Below are 21,903 nucleotides of genomic sequence, written 5' to 3'. Positions count from 1 at the left end.
CTGTGTCCTGTTGGGAAACCTCCAAGTCAGCCCCAGTGTCTGAGGCAAACCCCATGCATTTTGCATCCTGATCTGCTGTTTGTTGTCCCTGAGGGGGAGCCTCTGCGGGAATCTCTCAAGAACAGGCTGTTTCACCATGTTATAAAACACTTTTTCATGACAGGATTTGAGATCTTGTATGTTCACACTGGTTACTGATGCTTGTAGGCTGCGATATATTCCAACAGCACATAATGTTTCTTCAGACCAATAAGTCTACTGCACAACCAAGACAAGGCTTACAGGGAGCTCAGGAGAAGATGTTGTGCCGAGGAGGAGGTACAGCATTGAGCAATGATGGCAGGAGAGGTATAAACAAACCACATTGCACTCTTTGGCTTTGATTCCTGGGTGTCTACCACAAACTTGGTCCTACCTCCTTGCTTTGCCTCCAAGTAGCATATACAAAAGGCACTAGAGGGTAGGTATAAAGCTCCCTCTCGTGTGAGTTTACATGAATGGGCTCTACAGGTACCTGTGAATGTTTGCAGAGAAATAGGAACCAGAAAAGAAGAGGCTGAAGAGAGGACAAGGAGGACAAGTCTGTGGAGGTTTCCCAAGGAGTGATGGGCTCTGGAGACTGGCAGACTTGCTGAATCCACAAAACCGATGAACTCAGGACACTTGGCATCCACCAGGTCCACACAAGGCCACCAGCACATGCTGGCATCACCAGTGGGCTGTGTCTCTTGGTCTGCACCCAGGAGGCTGGTGGCTGCTCAATGTGGACAAAACCCACAGGGTCACATATGCATCTGATGAGGAAAAGGGCCCACCAAGGAGATCCACCAAGAGCAGCCCAGAAGCTGGTGGTGTCCCAGTGTGACCCTCCACTCCTGAGGACATGGCTGGGTTGGTCTCCAGACTGCATGTTCCGCTGCTGCCCAAGAGGATGTGCACATGCTGGGTGAAAGCCATCAGCTGCACATCCATGACCGAAGAGAATTCTAAGAAAGGCTGGTTGTGGTCTACCTCTGCCACCACGTAAGGGGGAGTGGGATATAGAATAATTTTGAACTGGTTTAAATGTAAAATTCTGAAAATATTTAATTGCCGACATAAAGGTAATCACACCGTGCAAAAGGTATATGCTGCCTCAGCAAACACGTCGGCTGCAGAAAAAAATAAGTGGATCCACTTCAGTGGGGAAGAGGAAAAGCATATGTTACTCTTCAAATTAAGAAAACGTTGTATTATTTATTAAGGTCAAGCTCAAGAACGCCGAGACAGCTGCAGAATAGCTGCTTGTCGTCTGTCAGTGCAAAAATGAATCTTTTAAAATTAATTACAGGGAAAGCAAGCTATTTGTTTAAAAAGTCAACATGTTTCTAATAGGCAAAATGTCCTGAAGTGGTTTGAAATCTGTTAGCATTTTCATTTTTGTAATTACCTTTTAAAATGACTGAAAGAAAAAAATAATTTTTCAAGAGCTCGAGTGGGGAGACAGGCAAGTTTCTGAGAAAACCAGAATCCTCTGTGCAGAAAAATCCATAGCAATAGTTTCTCTCGATGTAAGAGCTGACGGCAAGCTGTGCATTCCTGCTTTAACATATCTTAAGTGTTTAGTCGCAGATCAGATACTGCAGGCCGCTCTCTTTGTTGTTCAATATCAGACTTCTATTTTAAATGCATCTTGACAAGTTTCCTTCAGCTTGTGGGATATATTTAGCACACAGATTTATTTTTGGTAACGGCCATTTATACTTCTGCAGAAATAGGCATCAGTTCTTTGGCATTAAATTCCGACCTTGGGGGTTTGGGATGAAAAAGATGGGGAAATTGCAAATCCTTATTTAACTCTGAGGTTTTTGGAAGTCTTTTGCTAACATTTTTGCATAAAGGGAAATCTGTTTTTCATAGGACGATGTACAAGAGGCCCTCGAGGCACGCAGCTCTGGTAATACACACTACTGTGCAGGGTTTTCAGTAAGGATGGGTATCGCTAGCGGCCATTTTAATTACGTATTTCCCCTAATACACACTAAACATAGGCATGGATTTTTTAACCAAGTGCTCAAAATTACCATTAACAAAACTGTCATTTGTAGCTAGAAGGATGAAAGGAATAAATCTTATTCTGAACAGAAATAGTGACGAGAAACTAGAGAATGTCTTCTGGACATGGGACATGTCCACCCTGAGCCCATGTCCAGTGCTGGGCAAGGCCTACATGACAGTGCTGCCACCCTGCCCTGGCACTTGTGGTCCTCAAGATGGTGCCAGGTTTTCTGAGTACACAGCGAAGCAGACAGAGATGAACTGGTCTTCTCCTCACCTATGTCCCCAAAGAGGATGTGGCTGCATTGGCACCGCTGTGCTTCGTGATCAGGAGCTGGCCTTGAGATGCCACCTCAGGGAGGACCACTGCTAATGTGGGGTGAAACACCAAAAGTGCCATTAGTGCTCCAGGATCTAACCGTGCCGGACCCTTCAGAGAGCAAGGTGAGGTGCCCAACACGCTATTAGTCTCTTGTTATTTTACCTTCATCCCAGAAGAGAGGGATGTCTCAGTTTAAGTTGTTAGTTTAGCCAGTCAAGTTGTTTATTTTCCATTTGCTTGGTATTGGTGCTTGCTTTGGTATTTATTACTGTTATTTGCATATATGCTACGTTTACCCCAAGAGGAGGACGGGTCAAAGAAGCATGCCCTGAATTTATAACGGCAAGCAGTGAGATCAGCGTGGTCTTTTCCACTTTCCAGCAGTCCCTGAAAAATTGTGTGTAGTTCTGCGATAAGCTTTATCCTCCCTGCACAGAGCAGGGTTGTCTAAATGACTGATTTTTTAGGTCAATAGTGGAAACTTAGCATTAAAAAAAAAAAAATCACTTCAAGACAACTCAAGATTGAAATCTTTCAAAGTTTGCATCACATTTTGAAAGTTTATTCCCGGGCACCTTGGAAATTTTTGGCCGGTTTCATTTTTCTAAGGAATTCATGAGAGCATGAAGCAGCTTGGCAGGCGGAGCAGAGCCCACCTTTGACGTGCTGGGTCTGGGAGTCCACCCCTCTGCCATGGACCTGGGTGGCTGCTCCTCCACGCACAAATCTGCTGCTCGGCAGGGGAGACAATAAATGTCCCTGTAAAACACAAAGATCACAGGCAACTCCCAGCACAAGCAAGACGCATTAAACCAAGTAACAGGCGATAGGACAAGAGGAAATGGCCTCAAGTTGCAGGGGAGGTTTAGAAGGGATATTAGGAAAAATTTCTTCACTGAAAGGGTTTTCAAGCATTGGAACAGGCTGCCAAGGGAAGTGGTTGTGTCACCATCCCTGGAGGTATTTAAAAGACACGTAGATATACTGCTGAGGGACATGGTTTAGTGGTAACTTGGCAGTGCTAGGTTAACAGTTGGTTAAAGATCTCTTCCAACCACATTGACTCTATTATTCTGGGATTAAATATATTTAAATTGGCATGTTAAGAGGCCTTTCAGACTCCACTGAGTCCCACACCAGGGCTGTCCCTGTGGCAGTGGGGTGGCTGGGGGACATGCAGGGCTGACAGCCCTTCCTGGGCAGAGGGTCCCACAGCAGGGGCTGCCTCAACATGCCCCATCCACAGGGCCACTGTGCTGCAAAGGAGCTCCAGGAGACAATGCTTGGTCTGGGCCACGCTCATTCCTTGTTCCATGCTGACCACGTTGCAGGAGGAGATTTTGGTGAAAATTTCCATGCACCAGGACAGCTGGAGAGGGGGCTTGGGTGGCCAATGGAGAGGATGGTCCTTCTACGTGCCCAGGTTTCCCCACCAAGGATACTAGCCAGATGATTACAGGTGGAGGTCAGGTAGCAAAGTGATGTATGCTGTGTAGCTGATCAGGGAGCTGAGGTCCTGGTCTAAAGCAGGAGTCAGCCAGGCTGGTAGTGTCGGTACCCCTGGGCATGAGTGGGGGAGGCAAGGTGCTGAGCCTGCCTTCTCCATGGGCCAAGGCCACAAAGGTTTCAGCAGGACCTAGCAAGGTCCTTGCCTTCATTGCAGCTCGGTGCTTGGGCTTTTGGCAGAGCCAGGCCACCCCAGTCAGCTATAAGGCATTACAGAAAACACATCTCATTTTGGCAGGATGATTTGCTCAGTCAGGACTATTGTCAGATCTCACCCCGTCCCCCAGTACACTCACGACCCTTCCTGGCTTTCTGCTATTTGAAAATTGAATAAACCTGGTTCTTGGTTTATCATCCTAGTCATTGGTGAAAATATGGAGTCACACGGGGCTCAGGAGAGGTGCCCATGGAAACCACGGCTGGTGTGTCCCTGCTGGCTGTGGAGCTCGGACCACGGTCCTGCAAGCAGGTCGGGAAACTGCAGAAATAGGTGCTCAGTGTCGCCGTTCCTGAAATGCAGTGCCTACCCCCTTCCCACAGTCCGCATGGGCTGTCGTGCTGGTGTAAATGGAAACAACCTTTGTTGAAGATCATGTGTTCCCAACAAATCCCTGCTAGCTGTTACTTACCCTTTGTTATCTTCTAGCTGTTTACCGATGGTTGGACTATTTCTTCCCATTCTGGGAGGGGAAGGTAAACTGGTGAGTTTGCAATTCCCCAATTCACGCTGTTCCCCACTGTAAAGATAAGCAGGCTTCTAACCTTACCCATCCTCCCCCATTTTCAGTGACAAGCCTCTAATTGCTCTCAGATTTATTTCATCTGGTTTTCAAAATTCCCTGTGGAATTTCAGTAGCTCCAGAGAATTGGGGGAGAAAATTAACTTACTGATTTGTGCTCTCAGCTGATTTTCTTTTCTAACCTGAATTTGCACCCTTTCTCACTGGCCTTGCAGGGACTGCTGAAGCAAAAAGAAACAAAAAACTTCAGTCTTCTCAATATCATTTATAAATAGCTTTTTCTCCCTCTGAGTAGAAGACCAACTCTTCCTTTTATAATCCTTTCACTATTAATCTAAATTTAGAGTATTTTCTTGTTACCTTTCATGTCCCTTGCTAGCTGTATGACATTTTATGCATGGGATTTCTAATTTTCTCCTTATATGCTTGTGCTATTCTTGTATGCAGCTCCCTAGACATGTGACCTAATATCTAGCTCTGTATACTTTCAATATGCCATCTATATGAGATCACTGAAAAGCTCACTATTTAATCTCATTTTCTTTATGATGCTTTATATTTCTGATCCTTTCTTTTTAATATGCAGATTTCTCTGGTGCAACGGTTAGTAGGCACATACTCATGCTAAATTTTTGCTAAAACAGTGGCCAGAATAGACTTCACAGTCTGAGCAGAGTACAAACTGTTTACACAATGGTAAATATGCTAACAAGGTCAACAGAGTGGTAAATATGAACATCTGCTGAAAAAGAGAGTAATGGAGTTTTCTGAGGCTTGCACAGGGCTCGTGCGATAAGGGTGGAATGTGAACATACAGATATGAGGGCCAATCAGGTACAAAGTACAGGATAATTTGAGAGAGAAATGTAATTTGTTACTTGTTTGAGTCAATGTGTAAGAAGGAAGTGAAAAAAACATAAATTTGTCTGAATCAGTAAGACACTGTTTTCTGGAAGCAACGATATCTCAACGATGCTGCGTGGCATCCCCTTGTTTCTCGGTCATGTCAAAGGCTCTGAGGCACTGCAGTAAGATCCAGAGGTACAGAGACAGCATTGCATCCACTCCTGTGAATTATCCCTCTCCAGATTTGCAACGAGCTTTCATCCTGGCTGCAAATTAAGCCTTCAGTGCCTCCTATCCATTTCTCACAAGTCCTGCTTCAGTGGGCCACCAGCTCCAGTGCCAGCACCAAGCCTCCTCCTGCTCCCTCTTCCAATGAGCACAGTGAGAACAATCTCATGTGTCCCAGTTCATAAATCCTTCTTTGGCCCACGCTTGTTCACACCTGCAGCAGAGCATCTCCCTGACCAGCTGAAGGCACAGAAGAAAACATGAAGGAGGAATAAAGTAATCTTCTTTAGCCTTTACCCTGTAGTTTTAGCGACTAGCTATAGTTGTTAATTATAACTGTTATATGCATACATAACATAACTTTTATATATATGTTTAAAAAATATATATGCACCTCTTTTGTCTGGCTGTACATTGCCATTGTGACACCGCAGGTCTTCCTGCACAGTGTGCTTGCTGATCTGCACCCATGCTCTGCAAACTCATTCTCCAGGTACAGCACAGGGAAACAAGGTGCCCAGCCCAGGGCAGAGCTCCACGCCAGGGTCTAGATACATGGAAATTACTGTTGGTTATATTCAATAATAAGCCATGATCCCTCAGTTAGTGGAGGAATAACTGGATCAGTTTGATTCATCTTCATTCATCAATGGGGTAAACCAATTAAGGAAAAAACAGTAGTCTATGCTTCTGATTCGAGCCATTCACAGCACCACCTAAAATTGGCAAAGTGATTATTTTATTGTCATTTGCCGAGGTAACTGAAATGCATTATTCTTACTTTGCTGTAAGCAAAATAAAGCTTTAAAATATCCCACTTCTCCTTGTCCATTATTATTCCTTCTCACCATTAAATTGTACTCAATAAAAGGATCTGAAAAGGATAATCTTGATGCTTTCTGCTATGCTGAAGTTACTTGACCTTCAGTTCAGCTCAACAGAAAGAAATCTTGGAAGGAAATCTCCTTGAGACTGTATTAACTGTATTCATTATTCAACTTGCTTCCATTACTCCCTAAGTGAAGACCTAAAGTAACAAAAAGAAATGCAGAATAAGAGTACTGAGAAGTTTTCTGTCTGGAAATTTTAATGGTGTACTGTCATTATGAATCTGCTCATTTAATTAGATGGTGGCTTACATTGGCTCAGTGGGTTTTATGTGTTATGTTTCATTACATTTCTAAGGATTTCCCATGCCATCTAGCAGTAGATACAGATAATAAGAGCTCTGCTTTTTTGGAGAGCACTTAAAATTATGTTCTTGTCTTCTTAGAACCTCTCGGAAGTGTAGGAACAAGAATAGGGGGTAAAATGCAAATTTATTTTCATGTCTTCCTCTTAAATAGATATACCTTCTGTTTATTTCAAGAGTCACAATGGAAGTCATATTATTCAGAGATTACAGAGAAAGTGAAAAGGGTTATAAAGAGGTTTGTCTCAAAAATTACAGAATACAGTAGAAAACAAGATAGCATCTTTGTAAACATTTTTGAAACTGTCTAAAATGGTTGAAAAAAATATTGTAAGAAATATATCATCTACTACATCATATAGAACTTTTCCATCGGGTCAATAGATTAAACTGTGATCTTGCTGACCCCATTTCTGGTGGGATATAAACCAATTGATGGCTGTGCTTTACTGCATTCACCTGTTAAATTGGCATGTATCCCCCCCTACCCCACCTCAGTCTCCCCTGTGCCTGTCCCATCCTTGCCCTGGTTTTTAGGCTTTTGCCTCCCATTAGGGGAAAGTCTTTCGTCTCACAGACCCAAAACTCCAATAACTGGAACCTGGTCTGACATTGTCCCACATGACTGGAACAGAAGAATATGTCGTCTCCTTAGTGTCATCGTCTAGGAGTTCAGCTTCTTCAGTCTTAGGCAGAACCATGTTTATCCCTGAAACCTAGTGTTCAGCTTACCTTCAAATAAGGGATCCCAAGGAAGCAGTTCTGCACCTAGTCCAATAGTTATTGCAAAAATTATAAAAGTCTTAAGAAGGCAAGCAGGCAGATTTTAAGGGAAAATGATACCAGGTAACTAAATCAAGAGTCAATTAAATTCAATGGAAACAGCACAGCTGTAAGATGTCCTTTGGAAAATCACTTCTGCTCCAGCAGCTCACAATCTATTTAATCTATTTTGTTGCATCCAGTCCTGTTCCTCTGCTGATCTCTTTTGTGAGAGTCAAGCAGATTGTGTTGTAAAGCTACAGAGAGACAAGATGTTGCATGGTGGAGACCACAACAAATACTCACATTGGTCAGCCTGAACCAAGAACTGGGCAATTCAAATAACACTCACAGTGCAAGTGGACACAGGACCACTTTTCCAGTCATTCCAAGGTTGGCTCAACCACAGACATTTGAGTATTTTCAGATTCCTTCTCTTTTTCATGCCCAGGATCTGTGTTTTTCCCAACACCCCAAAGCCAAACCTGTCATTTTTGTTAAATGCCTCACAACTAGTACTGAAACGTCTCCTCCCTAGAGCCACAAGCACACATATATCTACGTCCTCGAGCAGTAACAAAGAGTTGGAGCACAGTTTTACACTTGTTGATAGAAAGGACATGCATTTTTCTACCCTTTCACTTAAAGATATTCCAGCTGAAATTAGTTTGGTATTAACATTAATCACCTAATTAATTTTCCCTATATTTTTGTACTAGTATTAGGATTCAGCATTATGGCTTCAATATTTGAATCCAGGAGATCTACTCATTCAGTCCCCAAATTTCAGGGGATTTGCAGCGTCCACAACTGCTGTGAGAAAAACTGGATTCGCAAGGTGGGGTCAAATTAAAAATGCAAAATAATAAACTGCAAAAAAACAAAAAGAGGAACAAATTCCAAAACAATAAACAAAGCCTGTATTGCGCACTGGAAGACTGACTTTTCAGAACAAGTTTTGAATCTGGGGAACACGCTCATTTTATCTTTCTACATCCTCTCTTCACCTAACCTTCCAGCCCAGCAGAGTCCCCATGGATTATATCAGGCTGTTGAGGTAGACTTCTACCAGTTGCACCCATATACATCCTTATACAGACACATTTCTCTTTGTTTAGGTGGGAATAACCAGCTGCACCGATAGGGGACGGAGAACAAGTGTCTGGGTAACAGCTCTGTAGAGAGGGTCCAGGGTGAATCAGAGAGCAGCATGAATCAGTTGTGCTGAGGAGAAGGGCAAACACCTTGTGGGGGTGGGCAGACAACTTAGCCTGCAGGACATAAGGACCAGCCCCGCCATGGTCCCCAGTGCTGCCGGTGACTCCGCCGCAGCCCCGTGTTCAGCTGTGAGTAACGTGCCCTCAGGAAGACGTGGTGCAGATGAGGATGGAGATGAGAGGTCTGAGGTCCTGTCCTATGAAGGAAAATTGAAAAAATTGGAATTGTGTAGCCTGGAGGAAAGGAGCATTAATAACACTCCTCGAGGACAGAAAAGGCTGCTGTGAAGAAGAATGCAATAAACTGGATTTCATGTCCTAAGAAGATGTGTGCTGCATGAGACCAAAATCTTGCCTCCCAGGATCACGGCTCCGACAGCACCAAAGTGGATGTTTGGGGAAGTAAGGAAACAGGGCAAGCACGTGAAAAATACTGTCCCCAAACTCCAGTTCTCAGTCATCCTCAGCTTGGAGACTTCCCAGCCAGGACCTCCCTGTTTGCTGTGAGTAGGAGAAGCAGCCACAGACCTGCCCCGAGGAAGGGGTGTTTTGGGTTGGCATCAGGAAATCTTTCCCACAGAAGGACAGCAAAGCACTGGAGCAGGCTGTCTGGGAAGTGATACTCTCTTCATGGATGAAAAGCAGAGCTGGATCACGTCTTGAAAAGCCAGCAAGCCTCCGCTGAAAAATGAATACCACCAAACTCAAAATAACTGTCAGCAGAATGACACAACACCTTGTTCTCTCCTAATAATCTGATTTTGGGCCAGAATGTGACACGGCCCCTGAATTTACGGAGTTGGCACCCCACTCTGGAGGGAAGGAGCAGCACAGTCACAAATGTAGAGCAGGCTGTTGGGTGTTTACACATTGCCAGCTGTGCCACGATTTGGGGCAGAAACAAAATTAAACTTGCTGCTATTTTGGCAAGAGACAGAAGGAATGAGGCTTAAACAATCTGTTACTGTAAGAAGATACTGTGAAAATAACTGCTTTAAAAAAATGTGTGTAAGGTGGGTCTGAGTGATATGTGTAAAATTTAACAATGTAACACGTATTCTTATATAATATGTATATTATTATAACATGTTTATGTTTTGCATTAAATGCCATAACATGCCTTAACATAAAAACTATTAGATATTTATACTTTAAAAAAATGTAGTAAGTGACACTATCAGCCACTGAGATGATGTTTCTTGTATGGCTTTGGGAAGCTTTTTAAGTTGCACAGGTAAAAAACAATAGCAAAAAATGCATACACACTATATGTATGATATAGAGACTGAGTTAAATATCAAAGGGAGCCACCTGTCCCTGTGATAAATCAGAATTCACGTAGAAACCCAAAAGAAAACATTAAAGCAAGGCTTGAATTCTCAGCTCACCTCTCCCCATTATTTCCACCAGCAGCATGTGAGCTGGGCTATCGCTTTTCTATATGGTCCCAGAGTTACGTAGTCATTACTGGAGCTGACATTTGCTCTCACTCCATCCATTTCCTTAAGATTATTAACGTCAAACAAAAAGTCGGTTTTACACAGTTGATCCTTGACCTTCGCTCATGTTCCCAGGGAGCAGGTTCCTTTTTCAGCAGCTCCAGCCCCTGCTTCCTTCTGTGAGTCATCCAGCAAAGAAACGCTTGCATTACTGAAGTTATCCTTCAGATCACACCGCGATGATCGTTTCTGTGGCATATTGTTTGCTCCTCTGTGCTTCTAATTATCTCCTGGAGTAGCTGTGTCTGAGGTACAGCATTTGATTGCTTGATGCTCAAATAATTAAAACACTTTTGGTTTGGGGAAAAACTGGTGAGAAATGACTGAGATCAATATATTCTCATGGATCTGTAAATCCGACTTCCTGTTGCTGGGGATCAAACCTGCTCCCGCTCGAGCAGAGAGGGATGCGGGGGTGGGGGCTGTCAGTCCACACGTCGCTGATATTACTTCGACAGGACCATGCATCTGAAATGTACCTGGGAATGAATTATGTGCATGCTTTTTGTTCTAATGATTCATAGAGATGCCTGAGTAAATAAACGCATCTCGATAAGGAACCCTGCTTTGATGGTTCATTTGGTCTGTGGTTCAGTAGCCTCAGGAGCTCAGAGGCAGTTTAGTGAAGCTAAGGGTCCAGCTGAGCCACTAAAAACATCAATATTTCCTGACCCCACCCTGAAACACTCCTTGATTTTGATATTTTTCTGTGCTTAGTCACATAGTCTGAGCAGCCCTGAAGAGAGGCAGTCTTCAGCATACTTGGACTGGACTTTGCTTTGCCACCTCATGAAAGTTTATTGTGAAAAACATTTTAAGGTTTTTGAAATAATTCACATAGTACACACGGTAATTCACTGTATACCAGAGTAAAGAAGCAGCTTTTAAAGTTGGCAGTGGAATCAGTGGTTAACAGTCAAATAACTGAAATAATGTCTGAATTTTCCCCTTATCATCTGGTGGCACAACATGATGGAAGAGGCATGTGCCCAGCTCCCACATGCTGAGACCACCTTGGGTCTTGCTTTTTCCTAAGCCTCATAACAAAAACAAAGAATTCAAACAAGAAATATATGGATTCTTGTTTAGGAAGACAGTAGAGAGGATGAAATGAAAATGAGGCATTGTAAGATCTAATCCTCTCAAAGGAGATCTGACCCAGTGCTGAACCCAGCCACCCTCTTCAAATATTGGACTATGAATTATAGGGGACCTGCGATCTGCGAAAATGTACCTGGAGAGTCTTTATGTAAGTTGTTTGTGTGCCATACCAGCATCAAGGTCAACAGGGCTTATATATAAGCCAGACGAAAAAGAAAGGCGTGTGGCAACAAATGCCAGACATGCTGCTAATGGAATCGAGTGGCCCAGGGGAGAGCAGAAGGGCTATTGAGCGATGGAGAGCTACCAATGGCAGCACCGAGGTACCGGGATACGCCTACAACACCCTGGCAGTCCCTCAGGAGGAGCTTCCTGTGAAATGACGGGGCACATGGTGCCAACTGTGCAGACCATTCCCCCATGGATAACCACATGGCTCTCAGGCGCTGGGCACTCCTGATGCCCCTCCTCAGGGTTTTCTCTTTTCCTTCTCCTTAGGCAGTCCCAGGGCAGGATCACATACCTGTGCTCTTTTTCCAGTAGCCAGTAGCTCAAGGTGAGACCCTGGGAGGTGTTTTTTCACTTCTACATTCTCTATAGGTATGAAAGTGCTTTTTCCTTGTAATCACAGCTTCCAAGGACCAACTGCTGCCTGTGGGACTCACAGAAGGAAGAGAAAGCAAATTAAAAATACTCCAAAAAGCAGATTTGTGAGCAGCCAAACCAGTAGAACATATTTTCCTCCTAATACAAATCCTTCCTTCTGTAACCTCCACTGCTCCTATTGGCCTCTCCAGCATTCCCACTTGGTGGGACACAACAGGTGCTGTGGTTAATCTGAAATGAGGAGCGTGCTGTGGTCTCACACTTACTGCTTGGTTGCTGGAAGATGCCAGGCAATGGGTAATACCAGAGTTTTCTGTGCTCTTTCCTTGGTGAGAGCACTAAAAGGCCTTTTTTTTAAAGGCTCTGGAAAGACCTCCCCACCAGCTCTCACAGAATCCACAGGGAATACTGACCTCTGAGGCTTCCAGCCCTCTGTCTCATGAGGGTTGATCCAGTTGATGGGCTCAGGAGTTGTGAGAAAAAAGGAGAGGGAAAGAAAGAGGACATGCTTGGATGATTTTTCTTCCTAAGGAAACTGAGCTAAAGTCACAGTGGAACTGAAGAAACTCCTTCAGGTGAGATACACTTTGTTGTGTTTGTCTAGGAGAGCTAGAATGCCATGGACTGGGGAACCTTGGCACTGTCCATGGATGGAGATCAAACTGAGGGTTTCTGGTGACAAAACCATGGACCTAAATAACTTGGCATTACAAGTAGACATTTTTAAGGTCCACTTTTTCTGGAATTTCTGTGAAATGTACAATCTCATGGCATAAAAATCAATTTTTAAATACAAAACAAACAAACAAAAACCCTAAATAAATAGATGATAACTAAGTAAAAAGACAATTAGCTGCAGTAATACACAGAGTCCCTCTCCCTTCTGGCTATTCATCAGTGCAAAGGCCTTTCAAATAATTTGTACAATAGGTCAGCTTGTCTCCCTACTAAAACCCCTCTTGCAGTATAAAACAAAGGGCAAAGTGACTCATGTTGCACCGCAGGAGGAGAGAAAGCAAAGTCTAGAGTCATGGGCCTTTCATCAAAAGCTGGGACCTTCCAGGTAAACAAGCTAGCATCATTTCAGATGCAGCAGCTCCTCTTCATTTGCTGCTTGTTGAGAGAAAACATTCCATTTTCCTGATCATTTACTAGACCAATTCCACTTCAGGCAGTGCCTGTGCATGTTTTTCGTATGGAGGCAGTGGGGCATGGCAGGTAAGGGTTTACAGGTGGTTCTATTTACCTCTGCAACTCAAGCTCTGAGATCAGAACTAAATCTTTCTCCAGTGAACATAAGCAGCTATTTCAGAGTTATTTTCTGCTGTATGCCTCAAAGTGTAGCGGGCAGGTCATTTTTCAATTTGTTTAGATTCAGTTGGCAGGGCTAAATGAAATGTGGCTGATGATTTCAGCCTCCTTTCTGGGTGGTGTTCCAAAACCCTGCAATGGGATGCTATGGGTAGTCCTCGTGCAGAGAAACTGCAGTGATTAAGGCAGCATATTGACCAAATTCCCTATTACCCTTTAGGCAGGTAAAACTGAGCATGTACATGGCACAGAGTATAGAAAAGCTCAGGTTTTGGCACTTACACTGTGTTTGTCTGGCTGTCTGCTGTAACAGTCTCTTGGCTTTTGTGAAAACAAATATTTTCTCAATTTGTCATTTTCTCCTATGAGCTGTGAACACATGCGAAATTAAGATAAACATCAGAGGGCAAAGCAAATTCTCTTTGCATTTTGCAGCACAAAGTAAACTAAAAAATGTAGCTGCCAGACTCAGAGGGACTTCTGTCAGTGCAACTCAGCTGCTGCAGCACTGACCATCTCATGGTTCGCTTCACCGTACACCCCAAACTGCAAGCTCAGGTTAACGCCCCAGCTGCCATATGGCGTTAGCTCTCGTGCTGCAAGATCATCTCTCGGCATGAAGGTTTGTGGTGGGACCTGTATTACTCTCCACTTCCCTGTACAGAAATATGCAAGAAGTCAGCCAATCTATTGAAGATCCCTTTAGCTGAAAAGAAAAGGATTTTACTGACATTTCTGTATTTCCTTCAGGACACCATAGCAAATACCTTAGTGTGGGCAGGAGCTCAACTGGCTCCTTGGTAGGATGGAATGGTGGCCTGGTCTCCTGTGTCCCCAGGATGGCCACAGCTCTTATCTCCCTCTGCCCAGATTCTTCCCAAGATACACTACCTGGATTAGAGCTATCTTTCAAAGCCTCTTTCTATCTCTACCTTTTTTTTTTTTTTTTCTAATTTTTCTGGGCTCCTCAGTTGTTCTGGATCCTTGGAACAACTTGCTCTGATCCATCTTTCAGCCAATATCCGAGTACTTCTTCATCCCTAGATTTTTAGCCATCTTTCCTACTGAAGCTTCCCTTAGTCAGGAGAGTGACTCATTGCTCATCTTGCATCCTCGGTATGGAAACACCCTGTGCTTCCCATATTGAGAAAAGGGAAGGTGTTTGCCCTCGCAGATCTCTATCTATAGTGCTTCCTCAGCCTATCTCCCAGGAAGGCAGAGGACATAAGTATTTATTTCAAGTTCTTACTTTGTTGTTCTCATTGTAGTATCTAATCTCCTTCCAGAAATACAGGAAGCAAAGTGACTGGCACCTGTCACATCTCTGCATTTTCCTCCCCTACCCTGGGGAAGAAGTGTGTGCAAAGGAGTATCTTGGCTTAGAGCCTGTTTATTTTAAGCTCGATTTTCTTAACACAGACTTCATGCATGTCTCTTCCCCACCCCAGACACCACAAGACCATCTGCTCACTTTCAATCTAACTTGACAGAGGGACAATGGTCTTGAAGACAAGGTGCTATGATGAGGGCATATGAGTGTCTCTCATCTCATCTCTCATCTCAGGGAGAATCTGCAGAAGGATTTCATCCCTGCTCAGATGGTGGGACCTTAGTTCCAGGACACCAACTGCTGGCAAAGAAGACCTCATAGATCACCTTACTGAGGTCTGTGATGGACTTTATTCCTAGGCAGGTCTACAGTTTGCCACACAGATGAGTTCTTTTGTTGCTGCCATGGACTGTCTCAGTTGAGCAGGGTCACTGTCTGCGGTCTTCATCTTGGTTCTCTAGCTCATCTGGTGGGTACTTGGGCCTCCTCATGGAGCAGCCCAAGGCACATAGACTGGGAAGCTGATGAACAATTCCATGGGAAGGCATTTTAGTGATGATGGCGGCAAGCCATGCCACAGCCTTTGGTGCCAGATGGTGTGCAGGGATTGATTAGGCTTCACACCAGGGATGGTGCATTGCTATAGGCAAAGCCAAGAGGCCTGAGGTACTGAGGCCAGGTCACTGGTGTGTAAAGTTGTTTGCTAATGAAAGAGGAGGGTGTTGCTCCTAAGCACTGCTACAGAACTGGACATGGGCAACAAACATGAGAGAAGTACTACAGCTGAGGCTCATGCCATGAGATGTACCTTCAGACAAAGGCACTGAGTGTGAACAGATATCTTTCAAAACACTGCCCTATGCCTGTCACCTCCATCCTGCTTAGATCTCAGAGAAAGTGAGTCCAATTGCACTGGCAAACCATGTCTCAAAGCCTAAGCAACTCACCTGGGAGACTCAGGACCTAATTCCAAGTTGTTCTTCCCAACCCTGAGAAAGAGGAATGTATTGTTTTAAGGTAAAGCTGAGGAATGCAGCTGATCACAGAGCTCCGAGTGCTCCCTCAGAAATGCACGCAATGCTGAATGGCTCACTTGAAGTACGAGAATTTGCCATCACCATGTGCTTTGTTTCTGTCACAGTTTCGGCTGGGACAGAGTTGACTGTCTTACTGGCAGCTGGTATAGTGCTGTGTCTTGGATTTGGGATGAGAACAGCATTGGTAAAACACTGATGGTTTTGGTTGTTGCTAAGCAGTCAGAGCCTTTTCTGCTCCTCACATCACCCAGCCGGTGAGTAGGCTGGGAGTGCACAAGAAGTTGGGAGGAGACATGGCTGGGACAGCTGACCCCAGCTGACCATGCCATATGACGTCATACTCAGCATATAAACCTGGGGGAAGAAGAAGGAAGGGGGGGGATATTTGGAGTGATGGTGTTCATCTTCCTAAGTAACTGTTACATGTGATGGAGCCCTGCTTTCCTGGGGATGGCTGAACACCTGCCTGCTGGTGGGAAGTAGTGAATGAATTCCTTCTTTTGCTTTGCTTGCGTGCGCGGTTTTTGCTTTACTTATTAAACTGTCTTTATCCCAACCCACGAGTTTTCTCACTTTTATGATTCTCTCCCCCACCCTGTCAGGGGGGAAGTGAATGAGTGACTGCGTGGTGCTTAGTTGCCAGCTGGGGTTAAACCATGACACCCTCAAAGCAAAAGTGGCATAGTGGTAAGTGGGCGTCTTACTGCCAGTGTAGGGACACAGCATGGGGACAACTCTCTCACGCCACATTTTTGGCAGCTGGACCACAGCAGGTGCCCGGCACAGAGCAACCAGGAGCATCTCTAAGAAGTCCATCAATCAAGGCAACCCACACAACTGATAGCTCCTCTAGCTGCTCTGTATTCAACCAGAAATATTTTCACAGCTGGTGGAGGTTGCAGGAGTGGGAGCAAGGGGGGGCTGCCTCTATAACACCCCTCCTTGCCCGGCTGCAGTGGGGAGTGGCTGCGGCTCCTCCTCGAGCTGCCAGGGAAGACCCACGGGACGTGACTTAGCTAAATGTTTTCTGTCGGATCTATTCTCCATTCCAAGCATTACTTCTGTCAGGAAGGATTAATGAAGCATTTCATTTATTAAATGGGAGCATTTGGCTTCAGCGAACTCATCTAGTTGTTTACTATTTGCTTTTATGCACATTTGTTTTTGACAAATGTTTCTGTTTTAATCTGTACATTTGCTATAATCTCTTCCTTTACCTCAACATTTTTCAAAGTTAACAGCATTAATAAACATTTATATACCACATGCTGAACAAAACCACCTGCCCACAAACACTATTTACTTAATTTGCTTAAGCCAGTGAGTTAGTTATTTACCTGGCATCCAGCTAAAAGGGATAGCAGACAGCTTTCTAGTTTAAAACAATGTTGGCAAAAAGTATTGACTTAAAACTTATACATAATGCATTTGATAGGAGTGAAATGCAGCTCTCTGAAATAATTCTGAGCTCCCAAACACACTTACTACCTTATGTCACATTTTTGGTCATTTATTTTCTAATTTTTTGGTGTCTTGGTTTTTTGTGTGTAGAGAATGTAGAAAAAGAGAGAGTGAAGGAAGTGTTTTTAAAACTCTACCTGATTTTAAAGAGCACTTAATATGTGGGTTTTTTTTTCCCTTGTGATGTTCCTAAGAGCTATTGAGAAGATAGGAAAGTGAACTTATTGGATACACTGGACTGTGAATACCTTGTTTTATTTAAACAGGTACAACTTGTACTGTTGATGTGAGCAGATGAAGAGTGGGTTTGAGATGATAACTGATGAGCTACCTTTGTACCCACCATTTGGTACTTGCTTTGATTTAGGCTTTCCTTTTTCTTTCACTGTCTTTCAAAATTAGGTGAGTTTTATGAGGCCCAGGAACTTCAGATGTTTGGGGTATCTCCTGGTTTTTGGGCAAAAAAGTAACACTGAGCATAACTTCTCAAGGAAGCAAAGCGTGGTCAGCATATGGATGCACTGATCCTGAATCCTATATCAAATATTTAAGAAAAAAAAATGTATGAGATACCAAAAACTTAAAAGAAAGGTGGGTGCTGTACAGCCAAGATGCTGAGGTGCTAGGGACAGGGGAGGTTCTAGAGGTGAGCTGCAGTAAAAACCTACCTGTGTCATTCCATAAGTGGCAACATCTTGCTTATCTGCCAAATGCCATCTCTGAAGTTCTAATTTTTTCTGGCCCCAGCCATCAAGACTGTTCATGCATTTTAGACTTCACATTAAAAAAAATGTCAGGAACTAATTGAGGAATCAAGAGCAAAGCTCTCTCCCAGCAAGTCCTCTGTCTATGAGGTTAAAGTTTTACCCCTAATCTTTTCCCATAGGTCCTATTGCTGGACCTATAGATTAGTAAAGATGGCTCTTCTGAATCCTCCTGATCATTACAATTTTCCTTTTAGAGCTGTGTCTTTCTGTAAGGAAGGCATAGGAAGCCCAGCATCAACTCTTTGAATTACCCTGTCGTGCATAATTTCACACACAGGTTTTGTGGAGAGCACAAAAATACTGCAATTCATACGCAGCGAAACAGGACTCTGCATTAACATGTCTTTTAACTAGGTGTCTTATGTAGTTTGCTTCTCAGCAGCAAGATAGAAAACACTTTCCTTTCTTTCCTGTAAGATGAAGGTGTTAAAGGTTTCCCATGAAAATCAGAGTGGCTCTGTACTAGTCAGGGTAGAAACAGTTAAAAGGCAGCTCTTGCTGGAGTTGGGCAGCAGAAGGATGGAGTGAGGGAAACCAGGAAGAGGAAACAGCAGAAAGAAATATAAAAAGATGGGCCGAGAGAGCGTTTCTTGTATGAGAACAGAAGGAGGACAGGTCAGAGGCAGCTTTGCATGCATTGCAAGACAAAAGATCGGAGCTGAACAGAAGTAACACACCAGCAAGCCCCAGGCAGGCTGGAAACCAGACCTTCTCCCGCGTCTATCACATTGTTGGCCACCAGGATCACAGCCATCTTCTTATCCCTTTTTGGAAGAAAATAACTTGCCTCTGTTGTCTTCTCCATTTCTCTGTTGGAGAACCACCTGGGAAGGCTGTGGGAGATGCTGCAGGAATGGGCTTTCAGGCCCCAGCTGAGGAGATGCTCCTCCCAGCAGAGGTATGGAGAGCCTCAGAGTGTGACCCCGGGGCCTGATCATCCTCCCCAAGTCTTACAATGGCAAAGTTTTAGGCACCCACATCACTTTAATCTGGTCTCAGATTAGTGACAGAGAAAAAAAAAACAAACCAAGGAACTGGAATAAACACTGCAGGTGTGAATCAGACAAACTGCCTATCTCCACCCTTGAATTTGTAACCTACTTCCATAACACCTGGAGATCTGGGAAGACTTTTTTCATGTCAAATAGCAAATTCATCAAGACATACTAATTCTTTTTTCAGATGGAAATTGGCCTAATCAGACTAAGGCCTTAAAAAAATTACTGTTTTGTTTCTTCTTAATTTTTGTGTTCCAGCATATTCTGAATTTCATTACAGAATGACATTTCCATTCCAAAGGTGACCTAAGGTTTAAAAAACCCCTGAAAGGATTCAGTTCTCCAAAACAAAACATTTGGTTTCCCATCAGATTAATTATTATTTACACAATTCTGTACCCAAGTTTTGCTTATGACTCTTGAACACAGACCGTACTGGCTGTCAACTGCCAGAAAAAAGCTTTCCATAACGATCTGATTCCCTCACACCAACAATTTTACGCTTGAAATTCCAGCATTGAGGATGATTTTAATTAGCTTATGTTTCCCCCCATCTATTGCCTTAAACCAGAACTGCCCTTGTCTGATAGTGAACTTCTGAAATATTGGTTCTCTGAACTCTTTTTATGCAAATGTCTCTCCATTTTAAATTAAAATTTGTTTCAAGTGGAGATTAGGACACTCTTTTAGAAATGCGTTGGTTTGTTTTAACAAACCATGCCATCTGGCGAGGTAATATGTCCCTGTCACTGTGCTTTAAGCTTTATTACATTAGAAACTTGCCCAGTATCTAAGACCAAGTCTGGGTTGTATATTAAACTGTGCATATTAATTAATTGTAAAGCTTTAAACATGTATCTTAATATCACAGTAATAATTTCTGAAGATCCTAAATATGCATGTGGGTGAATGGATTGATAATGAGTTACTTTATGCTGACATCAAGTGGTGTCTCTTCGATCAAAACACACGAGCAGAGCTGCTGTATGCTATAACCCATTTGGCGCTGGCACAACGGCAAAATATTTGTTTTCCCAGCCCAACTGAGGCAGCGCTGAAAACTCACTGCATGCGAAAGGGCCACCGCTCCTCTGCTCGGCAAAACCGGGACTCCAGAGCCGATGCAGTGCCTTTTCCCCTTCCCTTTCCAGCACCAGACTGGTGTTTCGTGCCCTTTCCCAGTGTAAGCGGAGTCAGTGGCTGGCAATGGTGGTCTGAGCAGGGTGTCCCCCGTGTTTGTAGGATGCTGCCCTGCACAGCCCTCAGGGGCTTTAGCGTGCCCTGAGCAATGCTGATGCCAGTTTGCATCCCTCGGTTAATACATCTGCTGCCAAAACCGTGCTCCACCTGGCAAAGGGGATGAGATGAAAGTGAAGGACGAGGTTGTGCTCCTTCTGTGCTCATGCTGCCGCGTAGCTGGGTGGTGCAGGTGGCCCTGGGGCTCGGGTTTGGGGCACGGGTTCATGTTGAGGTCCAGCCACTCACTTCAGATCACGATGAAGTCGTCATTGTTCATTAGATGGAGAAATATGACACGGTTGAATTTTTCTGTGTAGGCTTCACTTGATCAGAAGAAATTGGGTCCACTGTACCATCTTCTAAATGGCTCATTACCCAACATCACTCGGTCTCTCTGCAATTTAAAAAGACAGGTTTTTCTACTTTTCTGAACTTTTCAGACCAGGCTGGAGAAGCAGATCTTTTGCAGCACGGCGATGACAGCGTGGGAGCAGTGTGGGGCGACAGCATCGGCCGTGCTGTTCCTGCACCTCCGGCTGTCCCTGCAAACTCCCACCACCACCGTTCCCACCGTGGCTGAGGTGCTTCGGTGGGTGTGAGGACAACCTGGCAACAGAAAAGGGACAAGTGGTGCCTCGCAGAAACACACTCCCTCTGCTTCCTTTTTTTTCCCCTCAACGTGATTTGTCTGCGTCTGGAAAGATTGGGCCAGGGGCAGGTGGTTAATGAGGGTTTAACCAAAGGCTGTGCCGCTGGTTGTGAAGTCCTCTCATAATTGGCAGGTTTCCTCGTGTTCAGTTTCAGCTGCCAAGCAGGCATGAGGGCTCAGAGCCCCGTTAAGGGTGACATGACGTGCTCAGCTGGAGGGAAACAGCTCTCCGAAAGCCGTGACTCAGGCGGCCCTCGGCACGCACAGACTCGCTGAGCCACCCCACATTCATCCAGCCTCGTTAAAGCCCAACTTAAAAATAAAATCATTCATCATCCGTGATTAAATTAGTGCCCCTATAAAACTTTAATATGCCTTCTGAAAATTAGCCGCATTCAGAAAGTACTCTCCTAAATATTTCATCAAAAGCTTCCCGTGGCAGTGGCCACACAGCAAATCTTTTTTATTTACAAGCACAGTGTCTTAGTTTAATTGCGGTGTTTAAAGACAATGCGAGTTCTCCGCTGAATTGCCTCTCGCGCGGAGGCTCGCGCCCGTGTCCCACCCCTGCTTCCCAATGAACGTTTGTGCAGAATGTGCCTCATTGTGTTTTGAAACGCACATCATTCCTTAAGCAAAGATTCATAATTTGGGGAAGTTATTTTAAGTAGCCTGAACAAGACACTGTGGGAGCCGCGCAGGGATGATTAAAGGCATTTGTGCGTTGCACAATGCCGTTTCTGAGGCACCTCGGGCAGTCACTCCGTTTGCAGCTGAGACTATGTAGGAGGATATAATTCCTCTCTGTGTGTTGTAATGATCGGGATTCGCGGTTTCAAACCAGGGCAAGGTCTATGGTGCGACCCGATGTAAAGAGAAGCATACGGTGCAGGAGTACAATTGTTATCATTAGTGCTATTTGTTAAGTGTTAATTACATTCTAGGCTTAATGCAAGTCATGAAACAGCTCCTGCAGACTTGGCTAATACGTGGTCCCCACCGGGTTCTCCCTCACCTTCCTACCGTGGGTTTTGCTCTGCCTGGTGCTAGTGGCC

The sequence above is a fragment of the Numenius arquata genome, chromosome 2, assembly GCF_964106895.1.
Source record: "Numenius arquata chromosome 2, bNumArq3.hap1.1, whole genome shotgun sequence".
NCBI lineage: Eukaryota > Metazoa > Chordata > Aves > Charadriiformes > Scolopacidae > Numenius > Numenius arquata.
Note: the sequence above shows the minus strand (reverse complement) of the source record.